Source organism: Nannospalax galili, unplaced genomic scaffold (genome assembly GCF_000622305.1).
Source record: "Nannospalax galili isolate Female #2095 unplaced genomic scaffold, S.galili_v1.0 scaffold45, whole genome shotgun sequence".
NCBI classification, from domain to species: domain Eukaryota; kingdom Metazoa; phylum Chordata; class Mammalia; order Rodentia; family Spalacidae; genus Nannospalax; species Nannospalax galili.
The window spans coordinates 1504417-1526235 of record NW_008355775.1 but is presented as its reverse complement, the minus strand read 5'-3'; the positions used below and the strand labels follow the sequence as shown (position 1 = coordinate 1526235).

The 21819-nt window shown below is 37.7% G+C and overlaps 1 protein-coding gene across 1 annotated transcript in view; it reads right to left on the bottom strand.

Moving 5' to 3' along the window:
- Positions 1–21574, bottom strand: part of Hapln1 (hyaluronan and proteoglycan link protein 1) — a 61580-nt gene extending 40006 nt beyond the window's left edge. The window contains exon 1 of the mRNA XM_029556229.1: positions 21291–21574. The gene's annotated coding sequence lies outside the window, so the exon portion shown is untranslated. The remainder of the gene's footprint in view (positions 1–21290) is intronic.
- Positions 21575–21819: the final 245 nt, after the last annotated feature.

The following is a 21819-nucleotide window of genomic DNA, read 5'->3' as shown; positions in this document are numbered from 1 at the left end:
CAACAAAGGCATTTTAAAATATATATATTCATACATAAAAATATGTATTAGCCTTTATTACATGTATCTGTTAAGTTTTCCATCAACTCATAGTTAAGTAATTATATGATTATGATACATAAAAATGGGCAGTATATTTCTTTTTCTAATTTTTAAAATTTTTTGCCCCAAAGACTCCCAGACAGTAGCCCAGTATAGAACTGGGAAAATGAACAGCAGAACCCAATCTTATCTAAAGGAATATTGACAACTGATTGATGCTAGATGAGGAACAGCTGATCTTCCTAAAACAAGGATCTCTAGATAGGCTGACTAGATTCAGCAGACCGACAAGCAGTATGTTTTTAATATACAGAAATTAGGTATACCTTAGGTTCCAAGACTTTTCACAATCTAAGTACTACCCTACCCTCTCACAGACCACTCTTTCACACTTGCTCTAAATATCACTATTAGGTTTGTCAATACAAGCTGCCCATTCATTTTCTTTTATTTCAAATTTGATCATGGCTGTGGAATATGTGGCAAGTCTCAAGTCTCTGTAAGTAGGAGTAATGTTGGGTGACAGGGTATCTGGTTGGCTACTGATAGCATTGAAAGGAAAGGTGCAGTCACAAGAACCAGACAAACACAAAACAAAAACCCAAGGGACAAGTAAGCATCTGTGCTCCAAGATTCTCATAAAAAAAACGTGGCCATTCCATGAGCAATTCCACAAAAAACCCACATTCTTTTCAATACTGGGAAAACAACCATGGTGATTATTTATGTACTGATGAATTTCATATAACCTTTCTATTAATGTAAGCATATATATATGCTTTATAACTAGATGATGAAATATAATTCTGAGGACACAGTATCTGGGAAAGGGATTGATAGGAGCATACAGTTCTTCAGAAATGAACTGCTAAACAAAAATTACAGAAAAACTTCCTGCATTCAACTGTTAGTCGTCACTATTAGAGGCTGGTAATAATACACACTTGAAAATCATTCTTAGTGCAGACAATACTACAAAGACTGAGGGAAACCTGAAGCTATAAATGGTGTGGAAAATATAATGCAAATGCCTAATTCAGAGACCGAGTTTTACAAAGACATTTTGCCAAGAGCATGTGATTCCCTAGTTTCCTTACATTCCCTAGTTTCCACACAAGTTCTTAAAATCCATTTATAAAAAAAATATAAAGCATATGACCCTGTTACTGCTCCCACAGGGCCCTGTGTTGACTGCCTACCACCTTCACCTCCTTTTCCTCTTCCTAGCCCACTGGATTAACCTAACAGTCTTATGCTGTTGGAAAATTTACAGTCAAGCCATGAAAACCTTAACGTGAGTATCCTCTGTTTCATTTCTCTACTTTTGTATACTGGAGTTTGTCTAACATTAAACTACCACTGCTCCTTACTGAGTTAAAACAAAAATTAGGTATGAAAAATATAGCCAAAAGGAAAAATAATAAAAAGAAAGGAAATGGTAAGGTTCAAAATGAGGTTGCCTACTTTATCCTTTCATATATACTAATCAAAAATTTGCTTAGAATTTATGCCTTTTGATTCACTTGTGTCTCATTGCCTTTCTTAAGCCTTAAAAGGGACGTGTTCTGACAGTAAAGCAAACAAGCAGCTATTGAAAGTTGGGAAATGGTTCAGAAGGACCTGGGATGAGCTGATCAAACATGAGCACGTCTACCCAGGTTTTTTGAACTTGGTCTTTCCTTTCCTGCCTGGTGAGGAAACCTTTTGTGGTCCACCGGGAGATGAAACAGTGAGATCTAGATGTTTTAATCCTCAACTCAGTTGATAAAAATTATGGAAGCAATGCAGCAAGAAGGGTTAATGTCATTGGATTTCAAATTGTAATTATTTCAAAGAACGAATTTAAAGGCAACTGAGTCACCTCTTCAGTATGATAAGATGGACTAAAAGTGTAATACAGCAGATTTAATACACATAGAAGCACGTGCCTGTCCTCTCTCTGCACTCTGCTCCTGACCACTGTTTTGGAGATACAGAGTCAGTGCGGTGAGGAAAACTGTCTAAAGAGACACTACCAGGCAAGGAGGTGGGGGTAGACAGTAGACCAGGTGGGGACTGGATTGACAGAAAACTAAAGAAGTCATTTCAATTTCAGGGAGTTCAAGGCAGAATAAAGTTCACATCTGAGAGGGTGTGTTGTTTTTTTTTTTCATTCCTGAATTTCAAAGAAAAAATTTCATTCTCTAAAATCGATAGTGTCAAAAAAATTCACAGAAAATGCTGGTGAAAATGTGGAGAGAAGGCAACCCTCATCTTTCACTGCTGATGGGATTGAAAACTGGTGTAGCCCTAATGATTTTTTTTTTGAATGATTCTAAAGGGGACATGATCCTGATTCCAATCTTTTGGATGCACACCCAAAAGTAGAATGGAAATAATAGATATCAGTTAGAGGGGGACAGAGAATAAAAGTCTCCAAAGGCGGTCACCCTTCAAACTTCATCCGTACTTGGTGTGTCAAGTTGACAACTGATGCTATCCAGCATAGGCACCAGATCAAGAAACTCAAAGTAGCCTACTAAATGATGAGAGGCCATCTAGAGAGAAATGCTCATCCACACAGAGTCAAGGATCCTTAGCTGGATGGTAGCACCCAGTGCCACAGACAGAACCAGGACTGCTGTTTTTTATTCCAACTGAAAATTTCTTCTGCAATACAAGCTGATCTCACAAATACGGTTGCGCTTCACTGGGAAAAAAGAAAGGCAGTGAAGAAAAAGAAGGCCAAAAGAAAAGTGCAATTGTGGGAAGGAAGAAAGATGAGAAGAGATGGAAACATGTAAAGAAAAGGAAGAATGAAAGGACTGAAAATACAAGATTGTCCTTTGAAGAATTTCCTGTTCTTGTAGATAGCATTGAAGAGCCCTGGGCATTGACCAAGTGGGACAGTTCTCCAGTGATTAAAGCATCAAAGAAGATAATTCTCAGCTCTTCCTCAGATGGGGTCTCTCTGTAGCCTCAGTTGTGCTGGAACATGTGATGAGACCAGGCTGGCCTCGAGACTGCCTGGCTCTCAAGTGCTGGGATTAAAGGCTTGCACCATGACTCTTTGCTTCAACCCTAGGACTTATAGCTGAATTGAGAGTTACAAACTCAAGCGTGTCACTCTGATCTCACAGTTTAATGTTTGGATTACTCTTATTAGAAATTTACTTAAGGAAGAACAGTGCTTTTCTTCTAGTTTCCTTGATTGAGAGACTATTCCTCTCTTCAGTGACCATTCCCTAAGGACAATGGGAGGTTTGGGAGTAATATGAAGCATCCTAGCAGCTACTAACCCTGTGCTCTACTAAGGATTTATTTAGAGTACAAAGTTAACAAACTATGCATAGTATAAAAAATGCTGAACATGGAATCTGAGAGTTTGATGTGTGCATATATGCTCATATACGGGAAGAGAGTCTATGTGGTAGGAGGGTCACAGAGTTTGGAGTCCATTTTATAGACTGAATTTTTACAATTTAGGTGAGGACTGGCTATAGACTGATTCTTTTTATTTAAATAATTTGTATATGAAACAATGGCATACATGGATTTTAAGCTACATTTGGGGAGTACTTTGATATCATTCAAATATATGTATATATAAAATATATAGATGAAATGTGTGCATAAAAAATTCACAGAAGAAATGAATAGTTAAAGTTCGTTGTTTGTCTGTTAAGGTAATAGGTAACTAGGAACATAAAACCAAAGGAAATTAACTAAAAAATTAGGAAATATGTATAACAACTGAAAAGCATCTGGTACAAAGGGAAAAAAAAACACAGGGGAAGAGGGAAAAGGTTTCCCATCTGACTCACCCGTCCATGCTAGTCTAATCAAAATCTATTCTGAAAAACTGCACAAAATGCCAAGTACTCTCTGCATGAGCAGTGAAAGCCTAGGGATGCACCTGCCATTCTGCCCATAGAGAAAAACAATGTGGCCTTCGGTCAGGAACCTCTTGAACACAATTTGCATTTTCTGGTGACAGTGTTCTAAACCTCTCAGCAAGAGCATCAATTTGTATTCAGTCGTATGCGTAAGCAGAATAAATAGCTTCTCACTGGCATCATATTCAAAGCAGATATTCAACAACGTTTTAGAATCAAGTATATAAAGTATGATCTAAGTCCCCAACTATATTTCACCACTATGAAATCCAAAACAGGATGGACCTCCTTAAATCCCAGACGATTGCACTGGGTATCTGAGAGTTGTGAATATGCACTCAATTTTGCCATCATGGAACTGGCTTAATTGGTCTTTCCATATGTGTTTGTGAATCCTCATCTTTCACCATGTAAGTCTATGAAATGCTTTTAGTATGTTGCACTAATTTTAATATATTGGTGTGTTCTACTTGTTACTGTATATAATGGAGAGAAGAAAACAAGGCGAGAAAGCATGAGGAGGTTTCATTCTGTGTTTGCGCTCTGGTGTTGAGTCTTTGAAATGTAGATAGGCATTTGAACAGACTCTTCCAACTTATTGCTGCTGAAAGATTCAAGGCTGTGTACAGTCCCTTGATTTTCTTAGAGGGTACACGTAGAAGAGGCAAGAATCTCCATGTCACGAAACAGGCCAAGATAGATGAAGTGATTTGACTTTATACCTACCAATTCCTTTCTTTCTGTCCTTTACATTGTATCTTTTTGGAGCACATTGTTTTTTGAGACATTCTTAATACCAAGCACTTCTCCTTATAGACTCTCTGCAGACCAGTTGGCCAAAGTGCTGCCTCATTTCTAACCCCCTTCCTTCGAAATCACACTACTTGGCCTTAGTCTTCTGATTATCTTTGCTTGTCTAATAGCACCTTTGATGCAAAAGTTCATCTTCATAGTGAACATTTTAGGCAATGGAAGAAATACTGTGTCTGGGCAGTGATGACAGACTCAGGATCCACCGCGGGGACTCCTGTGAGGCAGAAGGCTGCTGTTCTTTCAGCAGCAGCTTAGTGCCTACCATTCTCTACTTAGTTCTCTTCACAAGTTAGTTTTCAGCATCCACAATAGACCTGGCTGAGCTCCCTGGCACCATCTCCATTTTAAGAACTCATTCTCAACTGTAAAAGGAAGTTGCTTCACAACATGAAAATAATTGCCCAATCAAATTCTCTGCAATAATTAAATGTACATGACAAGCAAGTGGATGTTGACCTCTTTTGTGAAAATCCTGTTTTGAAGAATTTCCTGGGCTAGGTTTTGCCAAATGCAGTGTTGGCTTTTCTTTTCTTTTTTTTTCTTTTCTTTTCTCATTTTTTGAATGGATAGTTGAGGAAAGTTATTTAAATGAAAGACATTAAAATAGAGTGAGGAGATTATAGCACCAGAAAATTGTGCATTAATGGCAATGGTGGGCAGAAGAAGGAACCTGTAATCATCTTCATCCACAATGAAAGATAACTTCTAATAATACCTCTAATAAGGCAATAGGCAAAGAAAACTGAGCTGAAGGCAATGCAATTTCCATCTGCCAACCAATGCCCATTTTGGCTCATGTCTCAGGAAGCTGAACAGCAATGAAAATTCAGTGTTTGAGCTTAAGCATAACTTTTAATACAGGCATTATATTTATGTAGATAAAATTTTTATTTATAATGGACTTGCCTGGGGGACTCGAAAAGTCTACAATAAGTGCACAGCCTACTTTATGTAAGTCAGCTAAGTTCATTGGCTAGCCAATTCCAAATAGTAGATTGGTGTGTAGTGGAGATGCTTAAAATCAGTCAATTTAGACAAGATGCAAATTAAACATTCTGGGCATTCGAGGGTTGACTGTTTTCATTGTCAAGTGGTCACACACACACACACACACACACACACACGCACGCACGCACGCGCGCACGGAGCAGTGTGGTGATGAAAACCACTGATACAGGCAGTGATAGTGGAGAGTACTAATGTTGCCAACTTGTCCTTTGTTTCCCTCCAGCTGGCTGAGCAGACATTTTTCAGGGTAATAAAAGCCATTGCAATTGAAATATAATTTTTCATTGCCTAGCAAGCAGAATAAAAGGGAAAAAGGAGTCTTTAGAAGGGAATGGAGTGTCCATAAAATCAATTCTAATGCTTCTAATTTGCCTAGAGTAAATTACAAGGAGAGTGGGAGTCATAATACCAAGAAAACACCTTGTGATTTCACACTTGAAAATCAAATAAAAATGTAGAGAAGGCTAAATAATAGCCATTTTTTTCACAGACAGGATGAATTTGTTATTTACCTCATATTTTCAGATATTTCAAATGTACTAAACAAATGTTTTATGCTTGAGATTAAAGCCATGGCCTCATGTGTAAGTTATCGCTTCAACTCCTGAGTTTGCCTTCATTGCCAGCCCTACACTGATTTTAATATGGAAGGTGGTGAGTATGTACACATGAGAATGTACATGAATAGAAACTAATCAGGAAATTCATTTCTGTGGTTTGCATAGTGTCCGCTTAAAGGCCCATGAGCTAAAGTTTGATCACCAGCCTGGGGCATCAGAACATGCTACAAATCCTTAAGAAAAGTGGCCCAGTGGGAGATTTACATTTTCTATTACATTTATCATTTATCTATTTATTCTGTGTGTTGATATGTGTGTGCACATGCATGTCAGAGGACAACTGGCAGGAGTCAGTTCTCTCCTTCCACCATGTGGACAAGGGATTGAAATCACGTTTTCAGACTTGGTGGCAAGTGCCTTTACCTGATGACCCATTTCACCAGCTCCTCGTGAGAGAGTTTTAGGCCAGGGTTCTTGCTCCAAAAGATATTGTGGTGCCCTAGCCCATTCTGTTCCTGGTTCCTGAATTGTGATGAAGACTGTGAGGTCTAACATACACTCTTACCATTGCCATCTTCTGTCTTCCCACCCAAGGTCCAGAACCATGTTGCTACCAGACTGATCTGGAACTTTTGGAATACAAACTAACTCTTTACTCTTCATAAATTAATTAATCTCAGGTATTTTGTGGAAATAATGTGAAGCTGACTAATAAATTCACACACACAGGCACAAAACTAATTAAATAAGATTGGTTAAGTATAATACAAAATATATGCACTTCAATTTTTTCCATTACATTTATAAGGAAATTTCCCTTCTTAAAAATAAGGGGTGGGAATTGGAGGGCCGGCTAAGAGTTTAAAGTGTTTGCTGCTCTTATAGAGGACCCTTGTTCTGGTCCCAGCACTCTGATGGGGTGGCTTACAACTGCCTATTACTCCACCTTCAAGTAATCTTACACACTCTTCTGGACTCTGTGGGTACCCACCAACATATGGTATTCACTCCCACAGATGTACACAGATACATATGAATAAAATTAATAAGAATCCATCCTTTTTCAAAAGGAAGAAGAAATTCTATATGAATAAACAAAATCCACCAATAGCTGTTCATTCTTTCTTAGCTTCAAGATTAGAAAACCAATTTTATTTTACGCTAGTATGATTAGTTCACTGATTCTTCAAAGAAATATGTTTTCAAAGACCACCCAGAAGTTAAACTAATTAGGAAGGTGATCTTCAGCTTCATTAAGTAACAAAACTTCGTAGGACTTATTCCTGAGTTCAGTACCCTGTCATATCAGTTTGTGCTGAATATAAATAAAGGGCAATCTTAAATTCTAAAAAAAATTCTGATTTTTTTCTTTTTGTCCATAAGATGACCTAAGGAAAAAATCATTTAAAGTCTCTGATACCTTTCGAAGAAGTATTGTTTCATAATCAGACCTTTGAAAGCTGCAAAGAGGAAAGAATGAGCCACCCAAGGAGATCACAGACACAGAGGTCACAGGTGTAGGAGCAGTACTTTTGTAATATGATGCACTTCTAAGTTGGGGAAAGTAGACAAAATACTTAAGCCATGGAATCCTCATCAGCTGTTTGGTCATCAGAGCAACATCTATAAATTTTTCTTTAAAAATCATTGAGAAACACATTTGACTGTGAATCGGTAGACTAACAAGTAATATTTATTTGGAACTATATTAATGTGTTCATATATTTCATTGCAACATTTAAGGTTTATTAATACTATTTTAAAAGCCATATTATACTTTTCAAAGCAGATCTTAAAAATTTTGTCACCTAAAATTTGATATTGTGTACCCCTGATAAAACTGATATAACTTAGATGTTGATAATGAAGTTGAAGGCGATTTATATTAGCATTTATCCGGAATTTAGATATATTACCATGATTATCAAACATAGTCCTTTAAAGACTCTATTGTTAAAATGTGGCATTTTAATTATCACAAGTTTTATTTGTGTGTACTACATTAGAGAAACTATAAGGATGTAGAATGGTAAAATTATGAAATTAAATCATCTAGGCTTTGCTTCTGATCAGGATGGGTGAGCGGGTTTTACTCTACTACCCAAAACAACTACAAAGAAAATTGAGAATGTTTTAGTAAAATCTCAATAGCTCTTAAGACACTGGCTATCAGGGAAAGAAAAACAGTAACTTCCCAGTGATATGCAATAAGTGGGGTGAATTCTTTACTAGAATTTTGTCTGTCCATCACTAGGACCACACAGCAGCTGAAAGCAGATTGAAAGGAGCAGGCCACCACTGATGGCCTTGGTCCAGGACCTCCAGGGAGCAAAGCCCTCTGATGCCCCTCAGGTTTGCAGACTTTGCTTTATCAGCTTTGGTTGACCAGATGAGTGCTACATGGGACATAATCCAACATGCTGATTTCTGGAATTTACTAAAGTGAAAAGAAAAGCAAATTTTCTAAGCATCTAATCTGGCTATTTGTTCTTCTAGAGTCTTCTGCTAGTGGGAAATTTTAATAACCTCCCCTGTTTTTTGTCAGCAGTGCTGCGTCATGCCTGAGTGTTTGGATTTTTATTGTTGGTGACCATCTTATTTGGTATTATGGTTGCTTCTTCACTCGCTGAAGAAGCTGGTTTGAAACTAGCTGTTTTTATGCAGAATCATTTTTTCCAGTTTACCACTCATCAACTCAATGTTTCTATTGCTTAAAGTCATGTGTTATGTTCTTAATTTTAGTTGTTACATTTTCTCAGCCTTAGAATTTTCAATAGAATTATTTTTTATTTGCATTTCTTTAATCCTGCATCCTCATGTCTAATTTATTAAACACATTATCATATGAGGCCTTCATCTAATAACTACAATATTTCAATCTTCTGTGGCTTTATTTCTATATTCTGTTTTATTAGCTTGACTTTTGATCCATTTAATCCTGTCATTTGTCACTGTGGGTAATTTTAGATGAGGTTGGAAAGGTCACCTACAGCCAGGTCCTTGAGAATTTTGCAAACTGTAATAAATCATTTGTACCTAATTTTCATCACAATGGAGAACACTGAAGAGTTTTCAGTGGGAAAATGTCTTCATGTTCACCTTTTATGAAGATTTCTCTAGCTTTGATATGAGTGAATGAACTAGAATCAAACACGGAGACACAGAGCCCAGTGGGTAAAGATTTCAGGAATTCAATCAAAAGATTGTGAGATGCAGAGTAGATATATGCTAACAGAGACAGAAAAGCATGAGTATTGGTGGGCTGCTTATGGCACAGAACCAACGGAACTCTCAGGCTTCTGTCTTTAGAAACTGAGAGGAGACACAATGGTACCACTTACTGATAGAGAGATCCTGAGGGCTTCAAGTTCAGGAGAAAGGAAGAGTTTATTTGGACATACGGAGTTTGAAATGTTTGTGAGTCTTCCTACTGGAGGTGGTTAGAACCTCCAACAGAAAAGTCTGGGTGGATTTTAGAATCTGGGATTTGTCAGCAATGGGTCAGAGGAGTTTAATTCATGACAATCACTGAACATGCCCAGGAGGACGTGCAGAGCAAGGGAGCCTTTAGGGGATGCTAAGCTTCTCTTGAGAAGGCAGAAAAAGAGCTGGAATGGGGTAACCAGAGAAGTCTGGCATCTAAAAAGGCATGCTGTCATAAAGCCAAGAGTGGACATTATTGTGGAGGGAACATGGTCTTCCCTACTGAAATAGAATTTGAAAGAAATCATTGATAACCCTGAAAACTCTAAGTAATTGATGAAACTGCATTAAGTGAGTTTGGGAATGGATAGGGTTGAAGAACGTGAGCACAATTCATTTATAAACTTGGTGCTATAATTCGTATGAATGGATAGGGTTGAAGGGATAGGATGTGAATACAGTTCATTTATAAACTCTGGTGCTATGATTTGTGTGGTTCCAAGTGTGGTTGGGAGGTGATAGAATCTTTAAGAGTGGTTTAGAAGGTACAGTTTTTTTATATACTCTCGTGTGATGTTTTGTGTGTTGTTATGTGTGGTTGGGAGGTGATAGAATCTTTAAGAGAGGTTTATAAGAGAATAGATGGGCTGAGAGAGAGAGAGAGAGAGAGAGAGAGAGAGAGAGAGAATGTTAATGTGGGCCTTTTGGAATCAGTTCTTATGAGACCAAATTGGTACTATATAAAAGAACAGGCATTGCTGTTAACTTCCTCTCTTGCTTCCCACCTCACTGCATTATCTTTTATTTTTAATACACTCCAGCCCCTGTCATTCTACCCACTGGGAGATCCTTAACAGATCTAAACAGAAGCTGGTACCATACTCTTGAACCCTGAGAACCCTAATACTGAACTAAATAATGCCCCCCCCTTTTTGTCTTTTTGAGGTAGGGTCTCCCTGTAGCCCCAGATGGCCTAGAGCTCACTATTTAGTCCAGGCTGACCTTGAACTCACAGAGATCAGCCTGCCTCTGCCTCCTGAGTGCTGGGATCAAAGGCATGTGCCACCACACCTGGCATAAACCTCTTTTCTTTACAAGGATTTGAGCCACTGGTATTTTTGTTACAGAAGCATAAAATGACTCATGCATATGGCTCTGATGGGAATGATTAACATTGATAGGCATAATGTAAATAAGACTAGAGAAATTTTTGTATTTAATGAAAAGATTAAAGAATGATTAAATTCTAACAGGAAGAAATAATCAAAATTGGAGACATCAAAGATACAATAGAAAGACGTTGAATTAACAGAAAATTCTCTGAGATGACTTGAAGAAACAGGATACACATCTCAGAAGTCAGTGTATCTTAGAGTCTTAAGAGGCAAAATGATTTTTAAAATTATTATAGTGAATGAAAAAGAAAACCAAGAATATGTGTGGTTATAGTCTATAGATTAGTTTTGGTGTTGGGGCAATGAGAGGATTTCTTTCGCTTGAATACTATTTTCAGCATGAATCAGGGAGGCTTGGATATCTTCAGATAGGAGTTGGGAAGCCATACACTTTTAAGGAATATGATGAGTCTGCAACACAGCACCAACTACCCACCTGATCCCATGGAGCTGTAAAGCTGTTCTGCAGGATACTGTGAGCCCTCACTTTATTAGAGTAGCATGGGGGAGGTAGGTAGTTGGATCATGATGAAAAGGATTTTATCTGGTAGATCTCCTACAGACAACAGACAAGGACACCGAGAATGTACTGGAGAGAGGGAGGCAATCGTTGGAGAGGGAAGAAAGTGAAGGGAGAGGTGAAGGAAGAGCATTGGAGGAATCCGGGAGGTGTGAGATGGGAGATGAGACTCCAGTCAAGTCTGTGAACTAGCAGTTGAAAACACCTTAAGTGTTTGAGATTATTGCAGTTTTTAACTTTCATACAAGACAGAAGTCTTCTGGAACAGTTTTCATTTATACTTTTGCTGGTAAAATTAATAATCCTCTCAAAGATTATTTTAGTATAGGAAATGAAACAGATTTGGCCAAAAGAGGTAAGGTGTTCAATTTTGAAGTTATAGAATTCACAAAACTTAAAATCAGGTACGAAAGTCAAATGACCTCAAAATACAACCAAATTCATCCATTATACATAAATTCATATAATACTGAATGACGTAGAATTTAGTGATTCTCTCAAATATGTTAAACCAATTTTCAGAAAAACTCAGAAAATATTTGAATTACATACTTAGCGCTTTCTTAGTATTGCGGTTCTTGGCATTTCTGAACAAAGTAAAACGTGTTAGTTGCGTGAGGCAGAATTTTCACATCAGCCAAATGTTCAATCAGGATGTTTTGCTGTATTGAACAGTACCTCCAAGAACCACAAGGTGGCAGCAAAACTGCAATATACCTCTTGTATTATATATTTTTATGAATGTATGATATTTATTTTAAAATAATTATACTGTTCTATAAGTACTTCTGACTTCAGTGAACAGAATCTGTGAACCCTAATACACATTTAAGGCAAGTGACACCATAGTCATAATTGTCCTATAGATTTGCATCTTATTTTTGTTTGATAATTTTATTGGTATTATCTATTTGTTTGTTTGAGAAAGAGTTTATATGCATATTCCAGGATGGCTTTGAGCTCACGATCTTCCTGCCTCAGCTTCCCAAGTGGTGGGATAGTAAGTATAGGCTACCATGCCTGGCCATTGTTTCCAATATGTTTATCTCATCAGTAAAAATAAATTTAGTTGTAGTAAAGCTAGTGATGTAAGTATCAGTTTAGTATGTATAATGCTCTGGATTTGATCCTTAGCTTCACCAAAAGGAGAAGAAAAAGTCAGGGTAGAATGGTGCATGTCTTTAATCCAAGCACTCAGGAGGTAGAGGCAAGTGGATCACGGTGAGTTTGAGCCCAGCCTGATCTACATAGAGATTTCTAGGCAAAGAGGGGTGGAGAAAAGGAGGGAGTCAGGGAGAGACGGAAGGAAGCAGGGAAGGAGAGAAGGAGAGAGAGGTATTCTCAATAACTTCATTTTCATTTGGAAGAAAAGTGTCCAGAAGTGTCATGAAGAAATTCTTGTTTAATATGCTCTAGATATAATAGCTTCCACTGGACGTAGGGTTGCCAGATTAGCCAGGAAAAAAAAAAAACACTGAGTTAAATTTGAACCTTAGATACACAAGAACATTTTGTTCAGTATAAGTATGTCCCATGCAATATGGGAACACATTTATATTGAAATTATTCAATTAGTCATTGTGGTTTATCTAGCAACACTATTGGGGTGAGAGTTCTAGAAAAAGAATACAAGCTGCTGAGAAGTCAAAAGAAACTGAACCTTATGGACTCAAAATTCGAATTAAATTTAGAAGCCTCAAGGATATAGGACCTAATGAAAGAACTGTATGTGGGCTTGGACTAGGCTGTGTATGTAGGTGGGCTTGGACTAGGTGCCACCCTGCGGCAGTGAGGTCATGTGCTAGGGCAAATACCATGAGTATGGTTCAAATACTCTGGTGAGTCACCATCTGTGCCACACGTGGATTGCTGATTTTTTAACGACAACATGCAGTAACATATACTTAAAGTTAACTCAGTACTAGACGAAATTGAATAAATAGCTACTATTCAGGCATTTGGGGGGTCTTAGGGTTATCATTATGAAAATCTGTCATTAGAGCATCAAGGCTCGGAAATGCCATTTAATTCCACTTAATTCAACAAACATGTCTGGCATCTTCTACATGCAGAGGACTGACTAAGATTGTGAGATAAACTGAGCAGATGTTTATAGTTTATAAGATAGCGGTTAAAGTGATAAACCCAGTTGAGTATGTAGTTCAGTGGCAGTGTTCTTGCCTAGCATAAGTGAGGTCATGGGTTCAAACTCCAGGACCCAAACAGACACGATATATCTCTCATGGCAAAACTATCTGTTACTGATTTCCCCCTGGGTTTTTGGTCAGCCTTTCTCTTTTATCTGCACTCTGAGTCTGATCTCCCACCCTCTTCCAGATGGTTTTCAATCAACATTTTAATATCAGAGTTTCAAAATTTGCATTTCCAGCCTTGACTTCTGTGTGATCCCATATGTGTTCGTTCAATTGGACTGTCTCTTATTACTAAAAATACATTCAGAATATCCTCCCAGAAGGTTTTACTGCTCCTAAATTCTCAGTTTCATTGAATAACATTTCTAATACTCAGATACTGAATAGCATCTCTTATTCTCAGACTTAGTGAACAGCATCTGTCCTCTAACTTTTGCTGTTCCCAAATTCTCAAACTTAGTGAGCAACATCTCTCCTCTCACGAAACAGTCTCACTGTTGCAGATTTTTCTTTTTTTCCTTCTTCTATTTATTTATTTATTTATTTATTTATTTATTTATTTATTTATTTATTGCTTGATTTTGTTGTTAGGTTTGGTTGATTTTCGGTAGTAGTGCTGGAGATCTGACCCAGAGGCTCACACATGCTAGGCAGGTACTCTGTCACTGACCTTTCTCCCCTCTTCTTTTTCTTAAATTTAGAGATTTATTAAAATTATCAGTCTTCCTTGTTTACATTTTAAATTTAATTCTGTAATAATTATTTGAATCTGAAATTAATGAATCTGACATTGATGGATATGAAGAAGATTGGTAAGGAAACAGAACCAGAGAATGGCCTAGGATTAAGAGAGGATGAGACATCTGAAGGACAGGCGTTGGGATGGAAAGCCAAAAAACAAACAAACAAACAAACACATAAACAAACCCATGCAAAAATAAGATAGTTGACACCTACTGAGTGTCAGGTATTCATAAGGTCTAGCCAGGTGAATGAGGACAGGTACTTATTGCCCTTCTCTAGACTGTAGAAAGGAAGGGAAGGATACCTTATCTGCACATCAGGAGCATCAGCCCTAGCAATTTGAAAAGCAGTGAGCATCTCTGTAGTGCACTGGGCCAGAATCGGATCTTACAAGAGCACCAAACTATGGTGACATAACCTAACATAACACATAAATTAACTTGAAATACACACTAAATATCATTATGTCGTATATTGATCAAACATAAAAGTAGAAAAATTTAAACACATGATTCTTATTAGTATTATTTGTATAAAGCCAAGGCAGATTTCCCCTCACTTTTTTTTTTTTTTTTTTTGCAAGGTTAGTTTCCCAAAAGTCTATAATCAGTCTCAATGTCAAAAGTTTTCTAAATCAGTTGTAGCTAAGTATCTGGGTATGCGAATCTGAAAGATGCTGGTTTTGACCACATTTTCAACATGGTGGCTAGTACCTGTACGTCTCCTGTGTGCACATTCATCTCCATCATCTTCCAGTTCTATGACTCTGCAGAGTTCTTGGACCAAATCTTCACATCTTCATTGCTCTGTCTCCCTAAACATGGGTATTTGTGCTGGCACTGGAGGCCAAACAGTAGCACACAAGCAACTCTGAATCCTCTGTCTGTCCATGGACCACAACAGAAGCTCAGTAAGGAAAGGAGCAGAACACACAGAGATGAGGAAATGAGCAGGATTCCTCAAACAGAGAGGACTTTGGCTACCCCTGGGGTGAAAGTGGAGAGCTTTGTCTGGTCAAATCACTGAGAAAGGTGGAAGGGCAAGTTGATCAGGGAGTTTAAGTAAAGGCATGCTCTTTTGAGGTTTTGGAAACAGGCCTTGAGGGAATCCAGATGTTGTAAGGAGTTGGGACAACTGAGAGCTTGAAGACCTAGAATTAGGCTTAATTAACCCCTGTGGCTTAAGGATGGGATGCTGGGATGCCACTAAATGTTTTAAATTCCTTCTCAGAAAACAAAACATTTGCTTTAAGAGATAAAGGGCTTGAAATGTAAATACATGAGTAAAACTCATTCACACTTCGGTGTAGTTAGGAAATCAATAAAACAGAACTATTTCATCCTCTGGGAGTGCAAGGGTTGAGAGCAAGAGTCTCAGTTTATGATATACAAGGGGTTGGGAAGTTTATAAAAGTGCAAAGAAAGGGGACCTAGGAGACTAAGAAGGTAAATTTCACCTACTTGGCAAATTGTAGCAGTGATTCATGATGTGTGCCCACCTGTAGCCTGCACTAACTTGGGAATGCCTTGTGCTAATTACTATACATCACCTGGCATGGGGTGCAAAGTTTGAGCACTAAATCATTCTTGCTCAATCTGAATTTTCGTTGCAAACTGGTTTACGGGAAGACTGCATGAGCACATTTTTTCTTTTCCTAGCCATCTAAGCAATGTAACATCTGAATGCCAGGCCTCCTGGGGTTCTGGATTTCAGCGCTGCCTGCATTTGTGCTGCCTTCTTAGGTGCATTTGTGCCGATAAAACCAAGAAACGCAATCTTTATCCACTCTAGATGATGGCCAACAAAGGAAAGTGACTTATAAAGAATATTTTATCTTATTAGTTTTATTTTATTTTATGTGTATGAGTGTATTGCTTGCATGCATATAAGTATATCCGTGTTAGGTAGTACCTACGGAGGTCGGAAGAGGGTATTGGATCCCCTGGAACTGGAGTATGGACAGTTGTTAGCTAACATGTGGGTACTGGAAATTGAATCCTGGTTCTCTGCAAGAGCAGTCAGTGCCCTTAACCACTGAACCATCTCTCCACCCCAGGAAAATAACTTTTAAAGATGCGTTCTCAAAACTATCTTTATACTAAAGCCAAGAGGCTAGAACTTTTGGGTTGTTTCTCTCACTCAGGATCCTGCAATGTTTTAGGCTCAAAATTGGCTTCTTGATTATTTTAGAATTGATTTTCCTACTATAAAGTGAGGACTGGAGTAGGGCACGTAATGCTGATGCCATGCCTGTCCAACAGCTACTGCTCAATAAAATTTTGCTGAATGAACAAATGATGCTTGAAAGCGATGATTCTCAGGAATCAAAATAAAAATCAAAGTGGGAAAAAGTCACAGAGTATGAAGAAGGAGCCAAGATATTATCCATAAGACTAAAGGGTATTTCATTTAATTGAAGGATACCCTGACAGAACAGAGTCAACCATTGTAATCAGTATTTTGGTTTGGTTTTTTTGTGTTTTGGTCTTTTGAGACAGGGTCTCCCTATAGCTCTAGCTGGCCTGTAACTCAAAGAAATCTGCTAGCCTCTGCCTCCTGGGATTAAAGGCACCCGACACTGCTATTGGCCATTTTGAGTTACTTTTATTCCATAGTTTTGTTTTTGTTTTATAAAGATTCTCCTGGTGTTCTAGCAGTGTGCTTACCTAGCATGTGAAAGGCTCTGGATTTAATTCCCCAGTATCATAAACAAACAAAAATCAATAACAATAAAACCCCCAAATCTTTAAATAGTTGGGGGCAACACTTGGCATTGAAAACAAAACAAGTCCTGTCTTTCTTTGAGGAACCTCACTAAGAATCTTGATTCCCACAATTGCCAACCATATCCTCATCAGTGGGTAAAACCATCACATAGAGTTGTGATAACACAGCCCTAACCCTGCTACATCAGATTATTTCAGAGAGCTCCCCTGGTTCCTTCTTAGGGTTTGTATTTATCTAGGGTCATGAGGTCATCTGAAGGCATTCAATTTTTTTTTTTTTTACAAAAAAACAGTTTTCCAGTCCATAACTGAACTTCTAATTTCAGGACCCCTGACTTTCAGACAGTCTCTACAACCACCCACACTAAGTATGTGATTTTTTTCTATATCACATGTATGATCTGATAACATTATTAACAGACTGTTTCTGGTGGTTAATGACCCAGTGCCAATGAAGACAGTGTGTCTTATTTTACGTGAGCGATCTTGCTCAATCTGGTGATCATCTCTGTTTAATTCAGGCTCTAACTCTGTGACACTCAGGAAAGAGGACATAATGGGTGGTTCTTCTCTCCCTGTGTAGGTCCCAGTGTCAGATAAAGAAAACCAAAAAACCAACACTCAACCTCCTAAATAGGCCATGCTCTTATTCACTGCAGTGGGCCTGGCTGCATTTGTCTGTTACACCTTAAAAGTTCAACAAGTCACAAATTCAACATTTCTTTTCCTACCTTTCAATCTGAATTTCACAGTTTGTCTTTATTAATGTTGATCTGTTGCCATTAAGTCATATATAGTGCAAGGAACCAATTGAAGTAAATATATATAGTAAAGTATTGCTAAGGAATGTAATATTCAGATGAATTGATCTTCAATGATATCCTAATGCTTCTTTCAAATAATGACTTTCCACTGAATCTTGCTCATCTAGGAATTTTTTTCTATTATGTCAGTTTCATGGAGGCAGAGTCTCTGCTTTAAAATTTCATGTGAGCAGCAAGCATGGACAAACTTGTCCTTAAATGCAATAGTTTGCATGCTATACTTCACGTCTTTAAAGTAATTTTTATTATTCTTTCCTATCTAAGTAAAAAAAAAAAAATTGTAAAGAATGTGTATGGGGTTGAAGAGATGGCTCAGAGGTTAAGAGCCCTGACTGATTTTGCAGAGGACCATGGTTAGGTTCCCAGCACCCACATGGTGGCTGACAATTATGGTAACTCGTCCCAGGGGTTCCGATGTCTTTCTTCTGACCTCCATGAGCATTGCACAACAGGGATGCATTTATATAAATATGCTTGTACACATAAAATAAAAGTAATAAGTAAAATATGTTTTAAAAACATGAAGATATGTAAGAAAATGCACCAGTGTCTGTCCACTAAAATTTTAAACCATCAGTTATTTATCCAGATAAATTCAGTAACACACTTATGGAAACTTGTTTTTACTTGAGATACAGTAATTTAGGATAGCTCTCTCTACCTTTCTTTGAGCTGTGTAATAATATCTCTATAAAATATCAAATTCTACATTAGGGTTAAGTTGTGCCACGAGATTATATTCTCAAGAAGGCAGAAAGTTGACAGTAAATTAACTAATAAAGAGAAAATAGATTTTAAATACAACCACTGAAATTCAATAAACTGTTCCTCAAGACTTTGAATTCTTAATACATGTAAAAGTTGTGGTTACCTTGTTTTCTATGCTTAACACCCACTACACAGTCTACCATTTAGTTAGGGTCCAAGTGTCTCAACCAAGTAAATGAATCATTTTTTCTTTTCAATCTAACATCAAAAACCAGTAAAAATTTTAAAGGTTGGCAAGGAAGTCTTCTTAGATTTGTCCACTAGGTGGCGAGCAGGGACCACACTTCACCCTACACCACCACAGGAGCTCCCATTCAGGGCGTAAAGAACTGTATTATTAATTTATACCATGCAGTCGTCTCTACACCTAGTATTTATTTAACCAGCTGTTTCCTCTAATCCTCCTTAAACACTGTTGATTAAAATTTCACGTATATTCTGGTCTTTGTTTTTCCCCATTTCCCCCAACATTTTGTTACCTTTTAAATGACAGGGTAAGTACATTTCAGTAACGCAGGTAAACTAAGTGATGTGGTTACTGATAATGACTACAGAACGTCGGGAAATTAATTAGAAGCAAGAGAAGACTATTATATGAAAGTCATTTTCGAGTGTGTCTGTGGCTGCTGTTGGAATTTTAATTGGTGGGATACCATTAATCTTAAAAAATGTAATCTGGAAAAATACAGTATGTATTGAGTAAAAGGAAATGAAGACTAGTATTTTCTGAAGGGAGTCATTTTCTGCATACGACTCTTGTGCATCTTTACAACGAAGTGCAAAAGATTTATAATTCAAAAGACATCTTCAAGGGCTCAGAAAATGCCACTATTCCACACCCAAAATGCTAAAAGGGAAGACTGTTAAGAAGACCGTCTATTGAAGGATTTTTTTTTTCTGGTACTCTGAATGTATTTATCCTGGATGTGTTACTTGCTCCCAGAGGCAGGAAAATGAACCAAAACCACGAGGGATAGAATGAATCGATTCTTCTCCATGGAAGTTTCTTCAGCACTTCTAAATTCACGTCAGTCATTCCTCTGAGAGACAGGGCCTTGTTGGAAATAAATGGTCCACTTCATAAGAACATGATGTTACCCCTTCTCATAGGCATCCCAGGCCCAGTGGGCACTCCTGTCTTGCATACTGGCCTCTGGGGACATTCCTCCCATGGACTAGTAGTCTCTTAAGACTGTTGTCTTTCTCCTGATCCTTAAGTTTACTCTTACTAAGTTTGTTTTTCTCAATGTTTTCTATTTCTAAGTAATTTTCAGTTTACTAAAGAGGTCACCAGAAGGAAAAAAAATATAAAATAAGTCCATTCAATTAGCTGAAACAGTTAACAAATTTAAGAATATATATGTATATTATATGTATGACCAAAAATTAAAACTTAATACTCAAGAGTCCTTTGAAATACATTTCATTTTATTAAGTGAAATGAAAAATTGTCTCATTCAAATAGAGCTGAAGTTAAGAACGGATGTAAAGATTAAGAAACCTCATTTAGACATTATCCAGAGAGAAGTATGACGATGATGAATTTTGTTAGCTAATCTTCCTACTTCATGATATCATTAAAATATTAATGTTACTGAAATGTGTATAAAATTACTGAAAATTTATAATACTGAAATAATCAAATAGAAATGGTTGCCAGAGACTACATTTGCAGTGAATAAATATTACATTCATCAGGAAATTAATTCACAGGCTTTATTTCTTAATGACCATTAGCTTCTAAGAAGTCAGCCAGTATGTTTGATTTTATGACATCACACTGGAACAAGCACAGGAACATTTTCCACCCTCAAAATTCCCAAATGTACTGGCTACTTTGTGTATTTTTCCAGTGATAAATGAAAATAAAACAACTTATTTTCAAAATAAAAAACATCTTATTTTGAACGCAATGACCATATGCAATGGAAGAAAACAGTTTAATCCGATCCTGCAAGTTCAGGTTTGCTTTCAGTAGTGAATGATTTCAACAAATAACTCTTAAAGAAATTACCACTTTTAAAAGTGCTTAACAGCTACAACTTGAAGTTTTTTTAGCACCTTGAAATTTTCCATTGACATCACTATGTATTAAACCTGTCATATCTACCTGGTCTTAATTTTATAATTACCAGGAGAAACCTAGACTAAAAATAATACCATTTCAAAGATTATTAATCTAATAGGCATTACCTATAACTGAAGTAGCTTTCCTTTTCACATAAACCTGTATATTCAGTGAGTCAGAATTCATAAATCTGGAATGGACATCCCATCCCAAGCTCTTTTTGGCTTGTACTCTCCCTTCCTGTCTCTCAAGTGCTATAAAAATACGTTAAAACACCAATGGAAAAGCCCCCACTTGGAAGTATGTACCTATCAAATGGACATTAACTCTAGCAAAAGTGAACAAAACTAGAGTTAATTCTTTCTCCACATCTAGACTGAGCCTGTTTAGTGCAATGCTATTCTCCCTGACAACAAATTTTTAAAAAGTAGAGGTATGATGGTCTGGAGGGATAGCATCACCCTTTAAGGGTTAAGGTTAGCAACCAAAAAGTAAAGGTGTTATGTTAAACAAAAACTAATTTGTTTAATGTGTACTATTAAACCAAGATGTATCAGAAAGAAGAAAATAAAGATATTATGGAAGTTTTACCTTATCCTGAAATGCAGAAGTTCAGATGCTTTCAAGTCCCACTGAAGTTGGAAGCTGGACGTCAAGTGAAGCTAGCGCTCCTCCTCACCTTAAGTTTGTCTCTGGAGGAGTGTGGGTGTGGGTGTGTGCCTCGGCCCGCGCCTCCCTGCAGAATGTCTCTTTGTGGTGCTGAATGGCAGAGGTCCTGATCCTAGGAAGAAGGAAGCACTTTCTAACTAAGAGCAGAAGAAAAAGCAAAGCGTCACTAGGAGAGTTCTCCTCCCAGATCCCTAATTACAGCCTAACGTGCACTTCATACAAACTTCAGGGGGTGGGCGGGGAAGGAGGGGCAGCTTGGTGCCCAGACCTTGTAAAACAGCAGCTTCTTAGATGAGTTTCCCCTCTGCTCAGATCTGGGAGGATCCGGCTCTGGAGTGCAGAAAAGCAGCCGCCAGAACCATAAGCCCCCACCCACACCATACCTCCTACTCCTTCTACTCTGGTATGTCCACAGGAGATGCAGCAAGCGGTCTATGGAATGGGCTGTGAG